Source organism: Aegilops tauschii, chromosome 4 (genome assembly GCF_002575655.3).
Source record: "Aegilops tauschii subsp. strangulata cultivar AL8/78 chromosome 4, Aet v6.0, whole genome shotgun sequence".
Classification (NCBI taxonomy): Eukaryota; Viridiplantae; Streptophyta; class Magnoliopsida; order Poales; family Poaceae; genus Aegilops; species Aegilops tauschii.
Window position 1 is genome coordinate 243,857,543 of NC_053038.3, and position 23,107 is coordinate 243,880,649.

A 23,107-nucleotide genomic window follows, 5' to 3' on the forward strand; every position below is an offset into this window, starting at 1 on the left:
GCCCAGGAACTGCTTTTCCATTTTGCGTACCTCCGCAAGGTATGCCTCCATGTGCTTGTCCCTTGGATCGTATACCTTGTTGGAGAAGTTGACGAGGAGCTGTGAGTCGCCCCTGATGGTGAGGCGCTTCACCCCCAGGGCCAGCGCATCCTTAAGGCCAGCGATGAGGCCTTCGTACTCCGCGATGTTGTTGGAGACCTTCTCGCCCTGCTGGAAGCAGAGCTGCACGGCATAGTAGAGCTTGTCCTGGGTGGGCGAGATGAGCACTGCTCTAGCCCCCGCGCCCTGGCGTGCAAACGCGCCATCGAAATACATAACCCAACCGTCTGGCGCTTCACTTCCTGGCGAGAGGGATCGATCCTCGCCTGCTTCAAGCCCCGGGGCGTCCGTCCATTCTGCGATGAAGTCGGCGAGCGTGGCTCCCTTGATGACCCTAGTTGTGCTGAACTCCAGCCGGAATGCCTGCAGCTCAATGTTCCATTCGGTGACTCTTCCGGCAGCGTTGGGGCTCTTGAGTACCCTCTCTAGTGGGTAGGCCGAGACGACCTTGATTGGGCGACCTTGGAAGTAGTGCCGCAATTTGCATGGGGCCACCAAGAGCGCGAGCAAAAGCTTCTAAGGCATGGGGTATTGTGCCCTTGCCTCCCGCAGTACCATGCTGACAAAATACACTGGGTGCTCGACGAGGGCGGGTGCGTCAACGGGGCCTACGTCTGTCGGAGGTTGAGGCGCCTCCTGAGGTGATGGAACCCCTAGAGCCTGGTCGCTCATCAGGGCCTCTGCAGATCCAAGGACGCCGTCTTGCTGGTCCTGGTCATTCGTTGGCTTTGCTGCATCCTTTGTGGTGCCCTCCGGGTCTTGCATCGCCCCGGCTGGGGGCGCGGCACGGCGCCACGCATCCTTGGCCTGGTGCTCTTCCCAAATCGCCACTAGAGCTGCGCTGGCGGAGTAGGGAGTGGCGGCAAGGTAAAGCACCAGGGGCTCAAGAGGGCGGGTGATGACCCACAAGTGTAGGGGATCTATCATAGTCCTTTCGATAAGTAAAAGTGTCAAACCCAACGAGGAGCAGAAGGAAATGACAAGCAGTTTTCAGTAAGGTATTCTCTGCAAGCACTGAAATTGTCGGTAACAGATAGTTTTGTGATAAGGTAATTTGTAACGGGTAACAAGTAATGAAAGTAAATAAGGTGCAGCAAGATGGCCCAATCCTTTTTGTAGCAAAGGACAAGCCTCGACAAACTCTTATACGAAGGAAAACGCTCCCGAGGACACATGGGAATTATCGTCAAGCTAGTTTTCATCACGCTCATATGATACGCGTTCATTGCTTTGATAATTTGGTATGTGGGTGGACCGGTGCTTGGGTACTGCCCTTTCTTGGACAAGCATCCCACTTATGATTAACCCCTATTGCAAGCATCCGCAACTACAAAAGAAGTATTAAGGTAAACCTAACCATAGCATGAAACATATGGATCCAAATCAGCACCTTACAAAGCAACTCATAAACTAGGGTTTAAGCTTCTGTCATTCTAGCAACCTATCATCTACTTATTACTTCCCAATGCCATCCCCTAGGCCCAAACAATGGTGAAGTGTCATGTAGTCGACGTACACATAACACCACTAGAGGAGAGACAACATACATCTCATCAAAATATCGAACGAATACCAAATTCACATGACTACTTATAGCAAGACTTCTCCCATGTCCTCGGGAACAAATGTAACTACTCACATATCATATTCATGTTCATAATCAGAGAGGTATTAATATGCATTAAGGATCTGAACATATGATCTTCCACCAAATAAACCAACTCGCATCAACTACAAGGAGTAATCAACACTACTAGCAACCCACAGGTACCAATCTGAGGTTTTGGGACAAAGATTGGATACAAGAGATGAACTAGGGTTTGAGAAGAGATGCTGCTGGTGAAGATGTTGATGGAGATTGACCCCCTCCCGATGAGAGGATCTTTGGTGATGACGATGGCGATGATTTCCCCTCCCAGAGGGATGTTTCCCGAGCAGAACAGCTCCGTCGGAGCCCTAGATTGGTTCTGCTAAGGTTCCGCCTCCTGGCGGCGGTGTTTCTTCCCGAAAGGTTGCTTATGATTTTTTTCCAGGGTAAAAGACTTCATATAGCAGAAGATGGGCACCGGAGGCCTGCCAGGGGGCCCACGAGGCAGGGGCGCGCCTAGGGGGTAGGGCGCGCCACCCACCCTTGTGGCCAGGGTGTGGGCCCCCTCTGGTTGATTCTTTCTCCACTATTTTTTATATATTCCAAAACATGCCTCCGTGAAGTTTCAGGACTTTTGGAGTTGTGCAGAATAGGTCTCTAATATTTGCTCCTTTTCCAGCCCCGAATTCCATCTGCCGGCATTCTCCCCCTTCATGTAAACCTTGTAAAGTAAGAGAGAAAAGGCATAAGTATTGTGACATAACGTGTAATAACAGCCCATAATGCAATAATTATCGATATAAAATCTTGATGCAAAATGGACGTACCAACTCCCCCAAGCTTAGACCTCGCTGGTCCTCAAGCGGAAGCCGATAACAAAAAATATTTCCACATGTTTAGAGATAGAGGTGTCGACAAAATAAAATACGGACATGAGGGCATCATGATCATTTAAAACAATAATGAGGCTGGCCAACTCGCATGGAGAAGGCTCCCTTGATCCGTTAGATCATTGTTGACCGAGTCTTTTTTTGCCTGCTGTCCGTTGGATCTCACTGAGAATTGACTCATGTCATTTTGACCGCGTGGTGAAATCTGGACAGTGTATGGCGTGTGGGCTCGGGCTAGATCCGATTGGCTGGGTCAAACTTTTCTGGGTGTACGCGTGCCTCTCCACTGCGCCGCGTCGCGCGCGCCGCGCCCTCCGCGTCATGCAGAGTGGGCGAGCTCGTCTGCAATTGGTTAGAGGGAGATAGAGGATGGACTGCCGCGTACGAACCCGCCCCGCGAACTATGACGGATGGGCCTTGTTGGCTGATGGTCCCACACAACGGTTGCTGGGCTTGTTTTCTTCCGCGCGCCTATTGACCGGGTCATCAAGTGGGAGATAAAAATCGTCCCGCACTGCGCGGCGCGACGTGCGTCCCATGCCCTTCCCACGCCGTGTCAGTCAAACACCGACCCTCTTTCTCCCAATCCCCGTAGCCGCCGCGCCCGACGCACCTCCCTCCTCTACTTCCCCCCGCACCCCACCCTTCCCCGTCGAGCTTGCTCCTCTAGCCACCCAATCGTCTCCTCTCTCTCTCTCTCTCTCTCTCTCTCTCTTCTAGCTTCCTCCTCCTTCCTGATCTCTGCGTCGGCCGGAACACGAGAGGAGCGGCGGTGGCGGAGACGCTCCGGTGGCGGCATCGAGTTGCGAACCCGAGGACCAGGTCTGGGGGTTCGGTTCCATGGCGCGGATAGCTTCTCCTTCTATGACACCGGGGCAAGTGCACACCCCAGTCCCCTCCTCCTTCGCGAACCCTACGAGAGAGAGAGGAAGATGAGACGGAGGGAGAGAGCATGACCGGCGTCGGCCTGCGCCGGCGAGGACGGGTGCGACCTGGAGGTTGGCCGCTGCTCGATCCGCTCTTGGACCGGGAGCTGCGACGAAGCTGGGGTTCGGGCGCGTTGCACCGGGGGCTGCACTCCACCTCTTCCTCGTGGTGTGGCGGACGGCGGCTCTTGCGGTCGTGCGGCCGACGGCGGCCTCGGTCGGTGGTCGACGACACTTGCAGCTGGTGCTCTACCATGGATTCCGGCACAACTCGAAATACTCAGTTGGTCAATTAGAAGCCCCTTTATTTATATATTTTGGGATTTCTAATGGATAAATCTCGATTTGAAATTTTAGTTGCGAGTTCGTTCTTTTGCTCATGATGCGATTTCTTTTGCTAGCACAAATTAGGCCTCGGCCAATGGTGGAGAAGACAGACTACAGGGACGAGCTGCTGGAGCACGTGTTCATGGGATGTTCGCGCGCAAGATGCAGAAGTTCGCCGGAAGGAAGAAGAGCTGGCCGGCGAGGATGAGGAGAAGGCGGGATGCGAGGTGCTTGCACGCGCAGCAGCAGGAGGCCGTCCGTGAGGTGCTCCTCTGGATGCTCCCTTCCAGCGTTGGGCCTAGGTGTTCAACGCCGCCCTCACCATCCCCTTCTTCCATTGGCTCATCGGCCCGTCAGAGGTTAGAGATCTAATACTCCACACTGCCTCCCATCAATTTTCAGATATATACAAGGTTTATCATCACCCCATGGATCATGTGTTGTTGATTAACCAGGTTATTGAGGTGGAGGTCAACGGTGTGAGGCGGAGAAGTGGAGTGCTTATAAAGAAACACAGGTATGTATGAATATGATGGATGCTTCCATTTCCAACTGATGAAATGCAGGTCTCGTGTTTGCGCAGCTGCTGCCTGGATTCGCCGCTGCCGCCTCCAGTCGCTTCCTCCTGGGCATCCCATCTCTAGAAAGGTAGTTCCGTTTCGATCCCAGCTGTTCTCCTAGCCTCCGTGCTTGATTGCTACGAGTTCTTGTTGTGTGTGTGCTTGCTGGCTTAGTAACTTGTGTGTCCAGGCACCCATTGTATTTTTTTGCTGGCTTGCTGCTGCGTGCATGATTGTTGTGGCTAGCTTGGTGGTAGTATCACATACTGTTCTGGTTGGTTAGCTTCATGCTCTAAAGCTAGGATTTTAATTCTCTGAGTGTAAGTAATGTATTGTTATACCAGATGAAATATATGCAGGCACTGCTAACATGATTTTGTTTGTAGGCGGAAGTATATTTTTTAAATCCATCTGTTCAATTCTTAGGACCATTCTTTACTAGAAGTCCAGAACTATGTGATTTGGTAATTGTGTTCAAGCTCGTCTGGTTGTGCTGTATTGCATTGTGAATGCTATGTTGTTGGGGAATCAGCGAGCTTGGATATATTTCTGTGGCCGTCATGTTAACTGGTGGCCGTAGCGCTCGCTTGCTAGCTACGAGTTCTTCTTGTGTGTTTGCATAGTGGCTTAGTTATGTGTGTGTGTGTCCGGGCACCTGTTGTGTTTTTTGCTGGCTTGTTGGTGCGTGCATGATTGTTGTGACTGGGCGCTGGCTGTTCGGTGCTGGGCTGCTGATGGCATGCTACCTGCTTCGAAAAAAGGAATGAAAGGAAGCATTTGTTCATAGAACAAATATATTGTAAAATTTTCCATGGAAAGCCTGCATATTTAGCAAGGAAAAGGAGTCTAGAGAGCCTTAGGTTCTTATTATGTGTTGATTTTGCAAAATTTCTGCAGCTATATATTTGCTCAATCCAAATGACAAATTGTACTCAACCTTCAGTATAATGTATTTCTAATTGTTCAAAACTACTTCATTTTTTGTTGTGATTTTGCAAGATATTGAAATTATTGTATTTTGAAATTGTTATACTGATTCCTTGATGCTCTATTCATTGCTTTTTTCTTATTTTATCCTTCTTCGCTTTTCCTTTCCTACAAGAAGATGTCGAGTCATGTAATATGTTCAAAGAAGAGAGAATCTGCATTTTATGAATCCTTTCTTCTTTCTTCATTGTTACTTCAAGTTAGTGAATTCATTTAAGCTGTATTGAGCAGCTTCATGTGATGGTTTCTTCATCTACACATCTTATTCAGTCACGAGGCCAGTAAGATCTTTTGCCTTTTAGAAAAAGGGAGATGCCATTTAGACCTTACTCTTCCAACTTGATCTTTAACTTGCTACTACTGTTTCAAAGCATTTTTTATTTGCTTCAGAGAATGAGCTCACCTTATTCAGTGGATGTGCCAAGTAAAAAAAATTAGAAACTGAGCAATTAGTTCCACTCATAAATTTTGTACAGCAGTCCAAATTATCCAATAAATCATTTGTTAGCAGGGTCAAATTATAGAAGTTGAATCAGTTGTTCCAAATTACCCAGTGAGACTTATTCCATTTGTTTATCCTTTTGTCCTTTTAATGAAGAACAATGTTTTGTAAATTAAAGGTATTTAATGTTTCCTGTTCTCCATATGTAGTTAGTGTATAATAGCTGCTAATTTTTGCTTTCTGTACTTCTTTAGAAAATGCTGCTGAAGGTAAGAGTAGGACAATGCTAGATATAACTGATGCTAATATGGTGCTGAAGCTAGGAATATGATGGCATGCCCATAATTTCAGGATGATTAAAAGGTTGGTTAAGGCCGGAATTAAATTGACTGGGTAACTAAATTAAGAAGTACTATCAACCTATCCTCCTTTAGGCTATCCTCTTTCTTCTGATGGAAATTATCGTCTCCTTTAGGCTATCCTCTTTCTTATGTTGGAAATTATTGTCTCCTATTCATTCTGTGAACTTCCGCACAAATGACACTCTGTTTTCAAGTTGTTCTTTCCATTTTCTTTAAGGAGCTCCTTCAGTTAGTATGCTTGAATATTACAAATCTTTAAATTTGCACTTTGTTCGTATATGTCCGACATGCCTTAAAGTTCTTGCTAGAAGGTTAGAAATAGAGGAGCCGGACATGGATGGCGAGAAGGCGGCCAGACCCGAGTTCGCCTACCCCTACTGCTATGAGGACCATGAGGTCGCCTCCTTGTGCGCGCATGTAGAAGAGGAGCACCCATTGGAGTGGATATATAGTTTGCACAATGTTCTGTTCCAGCAAAGTATTTTAGATGTGCAAAAGAGTAGTAGGGTTTTTGGCATGTCTTGGGGTAGAAAATTAATATTGATCTTGGAACCTCGAGATAGAAAAAAGAGCTTTTCACATTTGTTGCTGTTGAATCCTGACTAGCAATTATATAACCCTCAGGCCTCAGTAGCAATTATGTGACCTTCTTATTTGTTCTCAGGTTACTTGCCTTCTTCTTTCAACCCATCTCTCTAAGAATTATAGTGCAGGTTTGGTAGGGCAAGTTAAAGAACCCAATACAATGCTCTTTGAGTCGAGTTTTTTTATATTCTCTGGCATGATTGTTGTGTGCACTTCTTACTGAATATTATCCCAGTGTTATTTGCTTTCAGAAAAGAAAGAGACGGTTCAATGTGTGCTTCATATCATCAAATCGAATGGAATAATCGAATAGGCTTATATATCATCATATCTGCACACATAATCTATTCTATGATTGTTTACCTCTTTAGTCTACTGTTGTTAGATGATGAACGTATGCTATTTTATGCCAAGTAGTTAAATTTGTGTGCATCTTCTCATGGATCATACTTAGATTTTGCAATTGTGGCCCATAGGGCCATGCTAATTAGTGCTGGCCATGATCAGGAGTAAATTTATATAGATTTTGATTTGCATGTCAATTTGTCCATCATGGAAGGCACCAATAGTGCTAATGCTATGCTTATTTTCTTTGATAAAAATTTATACGTACGAAATCTGCTTGAAGTTATAACTGTAACTGTATGTCTGCATTGGATAATTTCTTGGACTCATGTGCAGTAGCTTGCATGATCTTTTCTTGGCATGCCAGGAAAAATTCTTTTCAAAACAAGCCCATAGGAAGTATAATCAGGCATCTTCAGCTGCAAAAGTTTCTTTTAGCAGGCTTTTCCATGTTGATATATCTGGATGGTCTGAGTTTCAAAAGATTTTCTTAGAGACGTTAGGTAAATCTGAATATAATGGCCCTCCAGATCGTAGGAATGATCCTGCAAAATTCCTATGTATGCTTGCCTATGTCTCAGTTTCACATGAATTTATACATACCTTCTAGCTCAATTTGTATGCCTTTTTTTGGAATGCCTATGCATTTATGACCTATATGGCATTTCTCTTATAATCTGAAGAGTCCTTAAAATTATTGATATATTATAAATGACTAATTTATAATCAAAGAGTTCTAGGGTTTATTACGTTCTACAATTAGCATTCATTAGGAACCAAGACGGCAATCCTCCAAACATTTCAGCAACTTCCTATGTTCTTTTTGCACGTAGGCACAATAAAAAGTTTATAGAAGCACTACTTAAAAAAATTAAAGGTCTCTTAACTGGTCTACACATGCTGTTAGGTATATGTAAATTTTAGGACCAGAATCTGTGTTTTTTAAACACTTTTGTGAACACACACCAAAGTATATGTTTTTTCACGCATAAGGAACTAAATTCTTAGTGTCGGTATTAGCTCAAACACAAGATTACTAAAAAAATACACTTATTTTCAAGGTGGCATAATTTTGAATGGGGCTCTGTGCTACGAAATTAAAAGGCGTAGATACAACTAAGGTAGACGACAAGCCACCATTTTTCTTCTATTAAAGGAAATTAAATTTGCTCAATATATGCCTGCCCACAACTAATAAGCCAACTAAATCATGGATTTTGTTTCGGATGCAACTCTGTGCTACCAAAATGTCTCATTGTAGATAGAAGCCACCATTTTTTCTTGAAGGAGATTAAAATTGTTGCCATATGTGCTTGCCCATAACTAAACCAACAAACTACGAATTTTCTTTTCAATGTCCACATGGATTCAACGGGTCTCTGCGCATCTGAGACTTTATACAACCAAATAAGAATGTGTATATATCATCTCATTGTACATAGGAACACACCGTTTATGGGGCTAAAGAATATTTCATTTATTATCACACGTGCTTGCCCAGACATATTTTTTTAAATGAAACTCTATACTATCAAGTTAAACGGGATTAAACCATGCAATTGTTTTTCATCGCGGACATGGCTTTAGCGTGCCTCTGCTAATTTAGTGACCACTCTATGATTTTTGTGAAGTTTGCAACTAAGAGAGATTAAATTTGTTGTCATATGTGCTTGCCCGTAACAAAATCAACTGAACCATGGATTTATTTTCATCGCTAACATGGAATCAGCAGGTCTCTGCGCCATTTGGTGTAACAAAATCAACTAAACCATGTTTTTTTCCTTAGGTTTCTTATCCTTTTCCCTCTTTTTTTGCAGGAAAAATATGCATGGCCAGGTTTCTCATCATGATAACCATGTTTTCAAACTTGCTTTAAAAATACAACCATGCCAACTTTACTCTCTCATAATAGTGCCCATATTTTCAAACTAAACATGTTCATATTATGCAAAGTTCCCCTTTTCCCAGACTATTATTTCACAATGTAATAAACATGTTTAAAAAATAGCATGATTTAGTTGAAGGTTCTTGCAGCATGAAACTATTTTCATCGACAACATGTCTTCAGCAAGTCTCTGCGCCATTTGGCGCAACGGGTCAACTAGTTCTTATAACAGCAACATATATATATATATATATATATATATATTGTCATTTGATTTCTTATACTCATGTAGTAATCTATTCACAATGTAAAGTATGAATCAGAAACTTCATTGAGAACCAACAAACTATAATCTCAGTCATTGAAGCAATTGCAATTTATCATAACATCGGAAAGAGTCAATATAAGAGATTTTCAGCAAGTCCACATACTCAACTATCATTTAGTCTTTCACAATTGCTAACACTCACGCAATACTTATGGTTATGGAGTTTTAATCGGACACAGAGAAAGATAGGGGCTTATAATGTTGCCTCCCAACCTTTTACCTGAAGGGTAATGTCAACAATAATAATTCATGCTAACTTACATCCAATTGGATATATATCAGGATCTTTCCAACACAAGGTGCTTGCCAAAAGATAAAATGTAAAAAGGAAAGGTGAAGATCACCATGACTCCTGCATAAGGTGAAAGACAAAAGTAAAAGATATCCCTTCGCAGAGGGAAGCAGAGGTTGTCATGTGCTTTTATGGTTTGATGCACGAAATCTTAATGCAAAAGAACGTTAGTTTGTATTGCCACTTGTGATATGGACCTTTATTATGCAGTCCGTCGCTTTTATTGCTTCCATATCACAAGATCGTATAAAGCTTATTTTCTCCCATTAATAATCATACATATTTAGAGAGCAATTTTTATTGCATGCAACAATGAAAACTTACTTGAAGGATCTTACTCAATCCATATGTAGATATGGTGGACTCTCACGGCAAAACTGGTTTAAGGGATGTTTGGAAGCACAAGTAGTATTTCTACTTGGTGCAAAGAATTTGGCTAGCATGAGAGGCAAAGGCAAGCTCAACATGTTGGATGATCCATGACAATATACTTGATTTCGGATATAAGAAAACATAATCCATTACGTTGTCTCCCTTGTCCAACATCAACTCTTTAGCATGTCGTATTTTAATGTGTGCTCACAATCATAAAAGATGTCCAAGATAGTATATTTATATGTGAAAACCTCTGTTTCTTTATTACTTCCTATTAATTACAACGATGACCAAAACTATGTTTGTCAACTCTCAACAACTTTTATTCATCATACTATTTATTTGTGAAGTCATTACTCTCCATAAGATCAATATGATCTATTTACTTCTTTTTATTCTTTCCTTTTCTTTTATTTTTATTCCAACAAGATCATAGCAAGATAACAAAGCCCTTGAATCAAAACTAATCTTTATTATATATAGCTTACGGACTTGATTACATAGAAGGATCATAAGGCAAAATTCAAAACTAAATCATACTAAAACTTTATTCTGCTAGATCAAGACATAACCAAAAGGATCGAACTAAGAAAAATGGTAAATATAGGAGTGTGATGGTGATACGATACCGGGGCACCTCCCCCAAGCTTTGCAGTTGCCAAGGGGAGTGCCCATACCCAATACTCAGTTCTCCTTTGCTGGTGAAGAAGATGGTGGTGATGATGGATAGTCGCACATCGAGCGTAGGAGATCCTCCAATTTGCGGATTATGCCCTTGAGTGCGGTGATATGCTCCTTCAACAAAATATTTTCACGTGTGAGATACTTATTTTGTATGCAAGCTAGCTCAATCATCTTGAAAGCTTCAATCTCCGTTGGGGTATGAAGATTGTAATGAGGTTGGAGGATGTCTTCATCTTCTGCTGCTAGAGCTTGATCCTCCATGACCTTCTTGATCCCATCATCCTTTTTGATCTCCCCGGGTTCTTCTCTCCTCAGCTCTATCTTCATTAGCCAAGCATCGTTGCCCTCATTGTTGGAGGAGGAGGACGACATGATGCCTGGCCTTGGAAACTCTGGCAGAAGACAACTCAAAACAAAAACAGAGGATATTTGCGTGGTACACGGTGGTCAAAACTTTCGGGAGATTATATAATGATTTTACCGACCAAAAGAAGTATCGTGCAAGAAAACGGAGTCCAGAGGGCACACGAGGTGCCCACGAGGAAGGGGGCGCGCCCAGGAGGTAGGGCGCGCCCTCCACCCTCGTGGACGCCTCATGTCCTTCCGGGACTACTTGTTATTTTCCTATTTTCTTAAATATTCCAAAATGGAGAAAAATTGCCAGTAGAACTGGTTTGGAGTCGGTTTACTTACCGTACCACATACCTATTCCTTTTCAGAGTCTGAAGCGTTCTGGAAAGTGTCCCTTATATATTCCTCCGGAGTTACGGTTTCAATAACATTGGTTTCAACATTTATAGAATTACCTGAGATGTAATGTTTGATTCTTTGACCGTTCACCACCTTGGGATTTGTGCCTTCGAAGTTGTTGATTTTTATGGCACTGGAACGATAGGCCTCCTCGATAACGCAAGAACCTTCCCATTTAGAGAGAAGTTTTCCTGCAAAAAATCTTAATCGAGAGTTGAATAGCAACACATCACCTATATTAAACTCACACTTTTGTATCCTTTTGCCATGCCATCTTTTAACTTTTTCTTTAAACAGTTTGGCATTCTCATAGGCCTGGGTTCTCCATTCATCAAGTGAGCTAATGTCAAATAGCCTCTTCTCACCGGCAAGTTTTAAATCATAATTGAGCTCTTTAATGGCCCAATATGCCTTATGTTCCAGTTCGAGAGGTAAGTGACATGCTTTTCCATAAACCATTTTATATGGAGACATACCCATAGGATTTTTATATGCAGTTCTATAGGCCCACAATGCATCATCAAGTTTCTTGGGCCAATTCTTTCTAGATCTATGAACAGTCTTTTGCAAAATTAATTTGAGCTTTCTATCACTAAGTTCTACTTGACCACTAGACTGCGGGTGATATGGAGATGCAATTCTATGGTTGACATCATACTTAGAAAGCATTTTATGAAAAGCACCATGAATAAAATGTGAACCACCATCTGTCATTAAATATCTAGGGACTCCAAACCTCAGAAAAATAACTTCTTTAAGCATCTTAATAGAGGTGTTATGATCAACACTACTAGTTGGAATAGCTTCTACCCACTTAGTAACGTAATCAACATCAACTAAAATATGTGTATACCCATTAGAGGAAGGAAACGGTCCCATATAATCAAAGCCCCAAACATCAAATGGTTCAATAACAAGTGAATAGTTCGTAGGCATTTCTTGACGTCTACTAATATTACCAATTCTTTGACATTCATGACAAGACAAGACAAACTTACGGCATCTTTGAAGAGAGTAGGCCAATAAAAACCGAATTGCAATACCCTATGTGCAGTTCTATCTCTAGCGTGGTGTCCTCCATAAGCCTCGGAGTGACACTTGCGTCGGATCTGTTCCTGTTCATGCTCAGGTATACAATGTCTAATAACACCATCTACTCCTTCTTTATAAAGGTGTGGGTCCACCCAAAAGTAATATCTTAAATCATAGAAGAACTTTTTCTTTTGCTGGTATGTGAAACTTGGTGGTATAAATTTAGCAACAATGTAATTAGCATAATTAGCATACCATGGAGCAGTACGAGAAGCATTTATGACAGCTACTTGTTCATCAGGAAAGCTATCATGAATAGGTAGTGGGTCATCAAGAACATTTTCTAACCTAGACAAGTTGTCTGCAACGGGGTTCTCAGCTCCCTTTCTATCTATAATATGCAAATCAAATTCTTGTAGCAAGAGAACCCATCTAATAAGTCTAGGTTTAGCATCGTTCTTTTCCATAAGATATTTAATAGTAGCATGATCAGTGTGAACAGTTACTTTAGAATCAACAATATAAGGTCTGAACTTATCACAAGCAAATACAACTGCTAAAAATTCTTTTTCAGTACTAGCATAATTTCTCTGGGCACTGTCTAGAGTTTTACTAGCATATTGGATAACATTTAATTTCTTATCAACTCTGTGTCCTAGAACAGCACTATAGCATAATCACTAGCATCACACATAATTTCAAAGGGTAAATTCCAATCAGGTGGCTGAACAATAGGTGCAGAAATCAAGGCTTTCTTAAGTATTTCAAATGCTTCTCCACAATCATCATCAAAGACAAAAGGAACATCTTTTTGTAAGAGATTAGTGAGAGGCCTAGAAATTTCAAGTCCTTAATGAACCTCCTATAAAAACCGGCATGACCAAGGAAACTTCTTATACCTTTAATGTCCTTGGGACATGGCATCTTTTCAATAACATCAACTTTAGCTTTATCAACTTCAATACCTCTTTCAGAAATTTTATGCACCAAGACAATACCTTCGTTAACCATAAAGTGAGACTTTTCCCAATTCAAGACAAGATTAGTTTCTTCACATCTCTGCAAAACTCGATCAAGGTTGCATAAGCAATCATCAAAAGAAGTTCCATATACGGAGAAATCATCCATGAAAACCTCAACAATCTTTTCACAAAAATCAGAGAATATAGCCATCATGCATCTTTGAAAGGTAGCAGGTGCATTGCATAAACCAAAAGGCATACGTCTATAAGCAAAGGTACCGAAAGGGCAAGTAAAAGTGGTCTTTTCTTGATCCTCTTTTGACACAGGTATTTTAGAGAAACTAGAATAACCATCTAGAAAGCAAAAATGTGTTTGTTTGGATAATCTTTCTAGCATTAGATCAATAAAAGGTAAATGGTGATGATCCTTTTTAGTAGCTTTATTTAATTTGCGGAAATCAATTACCATTCTACAACCTGTAATAATTCTTTGTGGGATCAATTCATCTTTATCATTAGGAACAACAATAATACCTCCCTTCTTAGGGACACAATGGACAGGACTTACCCACTGACTATCAGCAACGGGATAAATTATACCTGCCTCTAGAAGTTTAGTATTTCTTTTCTTACCACTTCTTTCATCTTAGGATTTAACCGTCGTTGGTGATCAACAACTGGTTTAGCGTCTTTCTCCAATTTTATTTTGTGCTGGCATAGAGTGGGACTAATGCCCTTAAGATCATCAAGAGTATATCCAATAGTAGCACGGTGCTTCTTCGGAGTTTTCAATAATTTCTTTTCTTCATGTTCTGAAAGGTTAGCACTAATAATAACAGGATATATCTTTTTCTCATCAAGATAAGCATATTTAAGAGTATCAGGTAATGGTTTAAGCTCAAACACGGGATCACCCTTGGGTGGAGGAGGATACCCTAGGATTTCAACAGGCAAGTTGTGTTTCAAAATAGGTCCCTGTTTAAAGAATAATTCATCTATTTCCCTTCTTTCATTCATAAACATATCATTTTCATGGTCGAGCAAATATTGTTCTAACGGATCATTAGGAGGCACAACAATAGAAGCAAGACCAATAATTTCATCTTTACTAGGCAATTCTTTATCATGGGGTTATCTATGAAATTTAGCAAAATTAAACTCATGAGACATATCCCCAAACCAATAGTAACAACATCCTTTTTGCAATCTATCCTAGCATGTACAGTATTCAATAAGGGTCTACTAAATATGATGGGACAAAAGTTGTGTTGTGGAGAACCAAGAACAAGAAAATCAGCAGGATATTTAACTTTCCCACACAAGACTTCAACATCTCTAACAATCCCAACTGGTGAAATAGTGTCTCTATTGGCAAGCTTAATTGTAACATCAATTTCCTCTATCTCAGCGGGTGCAATATCATGCATAATTTCTTTGTATAAGGAATGAGGTATTGCAATTGCACTAGCACCCATATCACATAAGCCATGATAGCAATGATCTCTTATTTTAACAGAAATAACAGGCATGCCTACAACAGGTCTATGTTTATTTTAGTATCAGGTCTAGCAATTCTAGCAGCTTCATCGGAGAAGTAAATAACATGCCCATCAAAATTATCGGCCAAGTTATCTTTAACCATAGAAATACTAGGTTCAACTTTAATTTGCTCAGGGGGTGTAGGTGTTCTAGTGTAACTCTTACGAACCACAGTTGAAGCTTTAGCATGATCCTTTATTCTAACAGGGAAAGGTGGTTTCTCAATATAAGCAGTAGGGACAACAGGATCAACATTATAAGTGATAGTCTTTTCTTCAACTTTAATAGGTGCAACTACTTTTACTTCAATGGGAGGATTATATTTAAACCACTTCTCCTTAGGGAGATCAACATGAGTAGCAAAGGATTCACAGAAAGAAGCTACTATGTCAGAATCAAGTCCATATTTAGTGCTAAATTCACGGAAAACATCAGTATCCATAAAAGATTTAACACAATCAAACTTAGGTGTTATACCTGACTCCTTACCTTCGTCGAGATCCCAATCTTCAAAGTTGCGTTTAATTCTTTCCAATAAATCCCATTTGAATTCAATAGTCTACATCATAAAAGAACCAGTACAAGAAGTATCGAGCATGGAGCGATTATTGAGAGAAAGCCGAGCATACAATTTTTGAATAATAATTTCTCTTGAGAGCTCATGATTGGGGCATGAATATAACATTGACTTAAGCCTCCCCCAAGCTTGAGCGATGCTTTCTCCTCCGCGAGGCCAAAAATTATATATATAATTATGATCACGGTAAACAAGATGCATAGGATAAAACTTCTGATGAAATTCCAATTTCAATCGGTTGTAGTTCCATGATCCCATATCATCACATAGCCTAAAACATGTCAATGCCTTTCAATTCAAAGATAAAGGGAAGACCTTCTTCTTGACAACATCCTCGGGCATACCTGCGAGCTTAAATAATCCACAAACTTCATCCACATAGATTAGGTGCAAATCGGGGTGTAATGTTCCATCACCTGTGAAAGGATTAGCTAGCAGTTTCTCTACCATACCCGAAGGAACTTCAAAGTAAACATTTTTAGTAGGTTCAGTAGGTTGAGGAGCAACTCTTTGCTCTACTGGTCAGGGTGAAGATACCCCGAACAAGCCCCTCAAAGGATTACTTTCCATAGTAACAAGTGACAGTAAATTTCAACACAATATATAAATTTTTCCTTACAGATTTCCACTTACCAAAGGCGCTTCACTCCCCGGCAACGGCGCCTGAAAAGAGTCTTGATGACCCACAAGTGTAGGGGATCTATCGTAGTCCTTTCGATAAGTAAGAGTGTCGAACCCAACGAGGAGCAGAAGGAAATGACAAGCAATTTTCAGTAAGGTATTCTTTGCAAGCACTGAAATTGTCGGTAACAGATAGTTTTGTGATAAGGTAATTTGTAACGGGTAACAAGTAATGAAAGTAAATAAGGTGCAGCAAGATGGCCCAATCCTTTTTGTAGCAAAGAACAAGCCTGGACAAACTCTTATATGAAGGAAAACGCTCCCGAGGACACATGGGAATTATCGTCAAGCTAGTTTTCATCACGCTCATATGATTCGCGTTCATTGCTTAGATAATTTGGTATGTGGGTGGACCGGTGCTTGGGTACTTCCCTTTCTTGGACAAGCATCCCACTTATGATTAACCCCTATTGCAAGCATCCGCAACTACAAAAGAAGTATTAAGGTAAACCTAACCATAGCATGAAACATATGGATCCAAATCAGCCCCTTACAAAGCAACTCATAAACTAGGGTTTAAGATTCTGTCACTCTAGCAACCTATCATCTACTTATTACTTCCCAATGCCTTCCTGCAGGCCCAAACAATGGTGAACTGTCATGTAGTCGACGTTCACATAACACCACTAGAGGAGAGACAACATACACATCATCAAAATATCGAACGAATAACAAATTCACATGACTACTTATAGCAAGACTTCTCCCATGTCCTTAGGAACTAACGTAACTACTTGCAAATCATATTCATGTTCATAATCAGAGAGGTATTAATATGCATTAAGGATCTGAACATATGATCTTCCACCAATTAAACCAACTAGCATCAACTACAAGGAGTAATGAACATAACTAGCAACCCACAGGTACCAATCTGAGGTTTTGGGACAAAGATTGGATACAAGAGATGAACTAGGGTTTGATAAGAGATGGTGCTGGTGAAGATGTTGATGGAGATTGACCCCCTCCCGATGAGAGGATCGTTGGTGATGATGATGGCGATGATTTCCCCCTCCCGAAGGGATGTTTCCCTGGCAGAACAGCTCCGCTAGAGCCCTAGATTGGTTCCACCAAGGTTCCGCCTCGTGGCGGCGGTGTTTCTTCCCGAAAGCTTGCTTATGATTTTTTCCAGGGTAAAAGACTTCATATAGCAGAAGATGGGCACCGGAGGCCTGCAAGGGGGCCCACGAGGCAGGGGGCGCGCCCAGGGGGTAGGGAGCGCCCCCACCCTCGTGGCCAGGGTGTGGTCCCCCTCTGGTTGATTCTTTCTCCAGTATTTTTTATATAGTCCAAAACGTGCCTCCCTGAAGTTTCCGGACTTTTGGAGGTTTGCAGAATAGGTCTCTAATATTTGCTCCTTTCCCAGCCCAGAATTCCAGCTGTCGGCATTCTCCCCCTTCATGTAAACCTTGTAAAATAAGAGAGAAAAGGCATAAGTATTGTGACATAATGTGTAGTAACAGCCCATAATGCAATAAATATCGATATAAAAGCATGATGCAAAATGGACGTATTAGCGGGGCGCCACCATCACGGGAGGGCTGGTCAGGTATCTCTTGAGGTCTTGAAACGCTTGGTCAGCCTCCGGGGTCCACTCGAACGGGCCCTTCTTCTTCATTAGCTTGATGAATGGTAGTGCACGCTCTCCCAGCTTGGAGATGAAGCGCCCCATCGAGGTCACGCAACTGGGAAGCTTCTGCATCTCCTTGAGAGTTTGTGGTGGGCTCATGTCTTCTATCGCCTTGACCTTCTCCGGGTTAGCCTCGATCCCCCTGTGGGACACAAGGAAGCCCAGTAGCTTGCCGGAGGGGACACCAAACACGCACTTCTCTAGGTTGAGCCGCAAGTCCACCTGGCGGAGGCTCGCGAAGGTCTCCTCCAGGTTTTGAATCAAAGTTCTCTCCTCCTGAGACTTTACCACAATGTTGTCGACATAGGCTTCTACGTTCCTCCCGAGCTGCTCACCCAGAGCGATGTGCATCAGCCGTTGGAAGGTCGCGCCTGCGTTGCGCAACCCGAACGACATGCAAGGGTAGCAGTACACCCCGCACGGGGTCAGGAAGGTCGTCTTCTCCACATCCTCTACTGCCATCTTAATCTGGTGATAGCCTGAAAACGCATCCAGGAAGCATAGCAGGTCACACTCGGGGGTGGAGTCAACAATCTGGTCGATGCGCGGAAGCGGGAACGGGTCTTGGGGGCAGGCCTTGTTGAGGTTGGTGAAGTAGACACACATGCGCTCCTTCCCGCCTTTCTTTGGCACGACGACGGGGTTCGCCAGCCACTCGGAGTACCGAACCTCGCGAATGACACCTGCTGCCTCCAGCTTGTGAGTTTCCTGGACGATGAAGGACTGCTTCTCCGTGGATTGTTGCCGCGCCTTCTGCTTCACAGGGCGCACATTGGGGCACACCCTCAAGTGATGCTCGTTCACCCCTCTCGGGACCCCTACCAGCTGTTTGGATTCCCAGGCGAATACTTCCTTGTTTGCGCGCAAGAACTTCACCAATGCCTCCTCTTGATCCGGGTCGAGGTTGGTGCCTATGGTGAAGGTGGCTCCTGAGGACCCATCTTCCTTGACCGGCATCTGTTTGGTTTCGGCCCGATCTTGAGTGAACAACTACTTCTTCTTAGTTGGCGCGACCTCCTTAACCTCGGAGGTGGCCTTGTCGGCCGGTCGCGCTGCCGTGGCAGTTTTGAGGGCAAGCTTGAGCACCACCGGAGCCTCCTTGGTATTTCCAACTACGGTGAGGACGTCCTTGCTCCCGGGCATCTTCATGAGGTTGTAGGCCGGATGAGTCGCCGCCATAAACTGAGCCAGAGCCGGGTACCCGAGGATGGCGTTGTACGGGAGGCCAATGCGGGCGATGTCGAAGTCGATCAGCTCGGTGCGGTAGTTGTCGCGGGTTCCAAAGGTCACGGGAAGACAGATCTGCCCCAGGGGGCTGGCGGAGCCGTCGCCGACCCCGGCGAAGGGCTTGTTGGGGCGGAGCCGCTTGAGCGGTACGTGAAGAAGGCTAAAAGCTTCCATAGAGAGCATGTTGAGGCTGATGCCGCCGTCGATGAGGGTCTTAGTGACAGCTACACTGCAGATAGTGGGCTTGCAAATCATCGGAAGCACACCCAAGCCGAAGGTGGTGACAGGGTGATCCCCCGAGTCAAAGTTCAGGTCGGCCTTGGGCGCCGCCCAACCCGGGGGAGCTCCCTGCCGCACGGAAGCGGCGCCAATCTGCCGAAAGAACGGCTTGGTTTGACGGTCTGAGGGTGGCGGTTGCAAACCGCCGAGGAGGGTCACGACGGTGAGGTGCGCCAGCCCTGCGAACCGTGCAGCAAAGAGGCCGCGCAGCTCCTCCAAAGATGCCACCGCAGATCCTGGGAGGTTGAGCAACCAGGCGCGCGGTGCTCCAGGTAGGGCCATGGGAAGCCAGTTGGCCATGACCTTGTCGTCGACCCCAGCCTTCAGGACGGACTCTTCATAAGCCAGTAGGAAGGCCGACGGGTCCGCCGCACCGTCGTAGCGTGGCGGCATCTCCGGCTTGAACTTGGGCGGCCACTGCACCCACCGCAAGGTGGGGGCAAGGGCTCTGAGCGCCCTGTCCCCGCCATGGGCATCAGTCATCCCAGCCGGAAGGGCAACGCCGGCCATGGGGGCATGGCGTGGTGGTGGCGGAGCGTGGATCGACGGAAGGAAAGCTTCAGCGCACCCCTACGTGGTGCGCCAAATGTCAGATTTCGGGTTCCGGCAAAACCCTTGAGGTTCAAACACTGGGGTGTGCACAAAGATCTCTCCTCCTCTAGCTCACGCCCTCACCGCGATCAAAGCTCAGCGCGTCAAACTCACAGAACAAGAGACACAAGGTTTATACTGGTTCGGGCCACCGATGTGGTGTAATACCCTACTCCAGTCTGGTGTGGTGGATTGCCTCTTGGGCTGTTGATGAGCATTCTGGTTCGGGAACTGGGCCATTACTCCAGTCATAAACTGATGATTCACCTCAAACTGCTGCATCATTGCGGCAATATAAGGTGGAGGTGGAGGATCGTCAGCCATCCTGCTAAGAACATCAGGGAGTAGTTTAACAAGGGGTGGAGCAGGTGTATGGAGTCATTTATGATGTAACTTGAACAATGAGCAAAGGCGCAGTATGTACAAAACAATAGTCATTAAAGACATACATATACATATATAGAGCCATTTACACGTTGTTAGTATGAGTTCAGACAAGAGAATCATCCTAGACATACAAGGCGGCACGCGGGCACGCGATGGAAGGATACAACAACGAGACATAGCAAAGGCTACATCCACGTCGGAGAAAACCACTAGAGCGAGGAATCTGCAGGGGACGACGCAAGGTCCCTCGATAAAAGGATCCTGCAGCTCGTGAACAATGTGAAACAGATCCTGGCTCCCAATTCAAGAAAGGCGTAATACAAATCTCCGGATGGATGTGATCACGAGAACCTAGGATAGAGTTAGCAAAAACATTTAACCCGAATAGAAGAGAGATTAGAGTCCCAGAGTATGGACGAGGAATAAAAGATCCTAATACCACCCAATTGGCGACGAGGGCCCGTAAGCCACACAGCCATGTTAGTAAATCAGTTTTTCAAAGACTAGACTTAACTTCGCCCAACGAGTTGGAAAGGGGGATCCTACAGGCAGTCGGCTCTGATACCAACTTGTGACGCCCCCGATTCGACCGTACACTAATCATACATGCAAATGTGTACGACCAAGATCAGGGACTCACGGGAAGATATCACAACACAACTCTAGACACAAATTAAAATAATACAAGCTTCATATTACAAGCCAGGGGCCTCGAGGGCTCGAATACAAGCTCGATACACAAGAGTCAGCGGAAGCAACAATATCTGAGTACAAACATAAGTTAGACAAGACTACCTTAACAAGGAAAACACAAACATCAAAGATCGAAGAGGCAAGGCCTCCTGCCTGGGACCTCCTAACTACTCCTGGTCATCGGCGGTCTCCATGTAGTAGTATCCATCGGGGGTGGCATCTGGCTCCAGTGATCCACCATCTGGTTGCAACAACCAGAATGAAGAAAGAAGGTGGGAAAAGGGGGAGCAAAGCAACCGTGAGTACTCATCCAAAGTACTCACAAGCAGTATGCATTGGTATCAAATGGAAGGGTTGTATCAGTGGACTGAACTGCAGAATGCCAGAATAGAGGGGAAGGCCTAGCCTATCGAAGGATAGCATCTTCAAGCAGCTCGAAGCATCTTGCAGCATGTGGAAGAGTATAGAATAGTAGTTTATAATTATCAAACATGTTGTAACATTAATGCCGAGAGATCCCTCCTCGACTCCCTGCGAGAAAGGAATCTCGGAGCCACATATCCATCACATATCTCAAGTATCCATTTCTAGTTATATAAGATCAGGATACAAGTCTGAACGTCCATTACCGTGGACACGGTATCCGAATATATGTCTTCCCTGCAGGGGTGCACCACGTTACCCAACACGCTCGATCACTCTGGCTGGACACACCTTTCTGGGGTCAATGCCTGGCCTCGGAAGATCAACACGTCGTAGCCCTACCTAGGCTCAACAGAGAGGTCCCCGCCCGCTGCACTCCGGGTCGTTGCGAGCAGGGTGGACCAGGCTCCACCACTACAGGATGGTGCCCGCCCAGCCGTGCCGCAATGCTGAACTGGACGTCTGACAAAGCTTTGGCTGATACTGCGACGTTGAGGCCCATATCTATTCTCGCGTGGTGGTTCGTGCGTAAAGGACAGAGGCCAACGCAGAACAAATACCCAAACCTGTTAGTGCATTGGGGTCTCGCGGAGATGAGCATAGACTCACGATAATGTGACCGCGTCGCCCCGTCTCATGGACTTACGGCAAGGGCCCAGACTGCCCGGCCGTGCCACGTAGAAAACTCGTGGGTGCTCTACGCGCCCGCCCGAGTTTCACATCAACTCACGGGTACCCCTCGGGGCCGACCCAACTTCAACAATCGTCTCAAGTAAAGTCAAGGTAACTGTGTGTTCAAACATCAAGGGGAAAACCCGAGGAATCACCCCCGATGGATTCCACTCAATGTAATCATCAAGGTGAATGTAAGAGGGACCACCCTCGAGGTTCACACTTGAGGTGTTGCACGACAGAGCCATATCGGGAATGGTGAAAGAGGAAATCACCCTCGATGACCACGACCGAATAGCTACACTATAGAATTATCATCAGGAGAGCGTTATGAGGGATCACCCTCGGCCCTCGATAGTAGACCACAACATGTCCCTAGTGAGCCTCTATTTGGCTAGCTCATTGATCAATAGATGGTTATGGTTTCTTGACCATGGACATTGGATGTCATTGATAACAGGATCACATCATTAGGAGAATGGTGTGATGGACAAGACCCAATCCTAAGCATAGCACAAGATCGTGTAGTTCGTTTGCTAGAGCTTTTGTAATGTCAAGTATCATTTCCTTAGACCATGAGATTGTGAAACTCCCGTATACCGTAGGAATGCTTTGGGTGTATCAAACATCACAACATAACTGGGTGACTATAAAGGTGCACTACAGGTATCTCCGAAAGTATCTGTTTGGTTGGCATGAATCAAGACTGGGATTTGTTACTCCGTATAACGAAGAGGTGTCTCTGAGCCCACTCCGTAATGCATCATCATCATGAGCTCGATGTGACTAAGGAGTTAGTCACGAGATCATGTGTTACGAAACGAGTAAAGAGACTTGCCGGTAACGATCTTGGACGAGGTATGGGGATACCGGCGATCGAATATCAGGAAAGTAACATACCCATGGACAAAGGGAATTGTATACGGGATTGATTGAATCCCCGACATCGTGGTTCATCTGATGAGATCTTCGTGGAACATGTGGGAGCC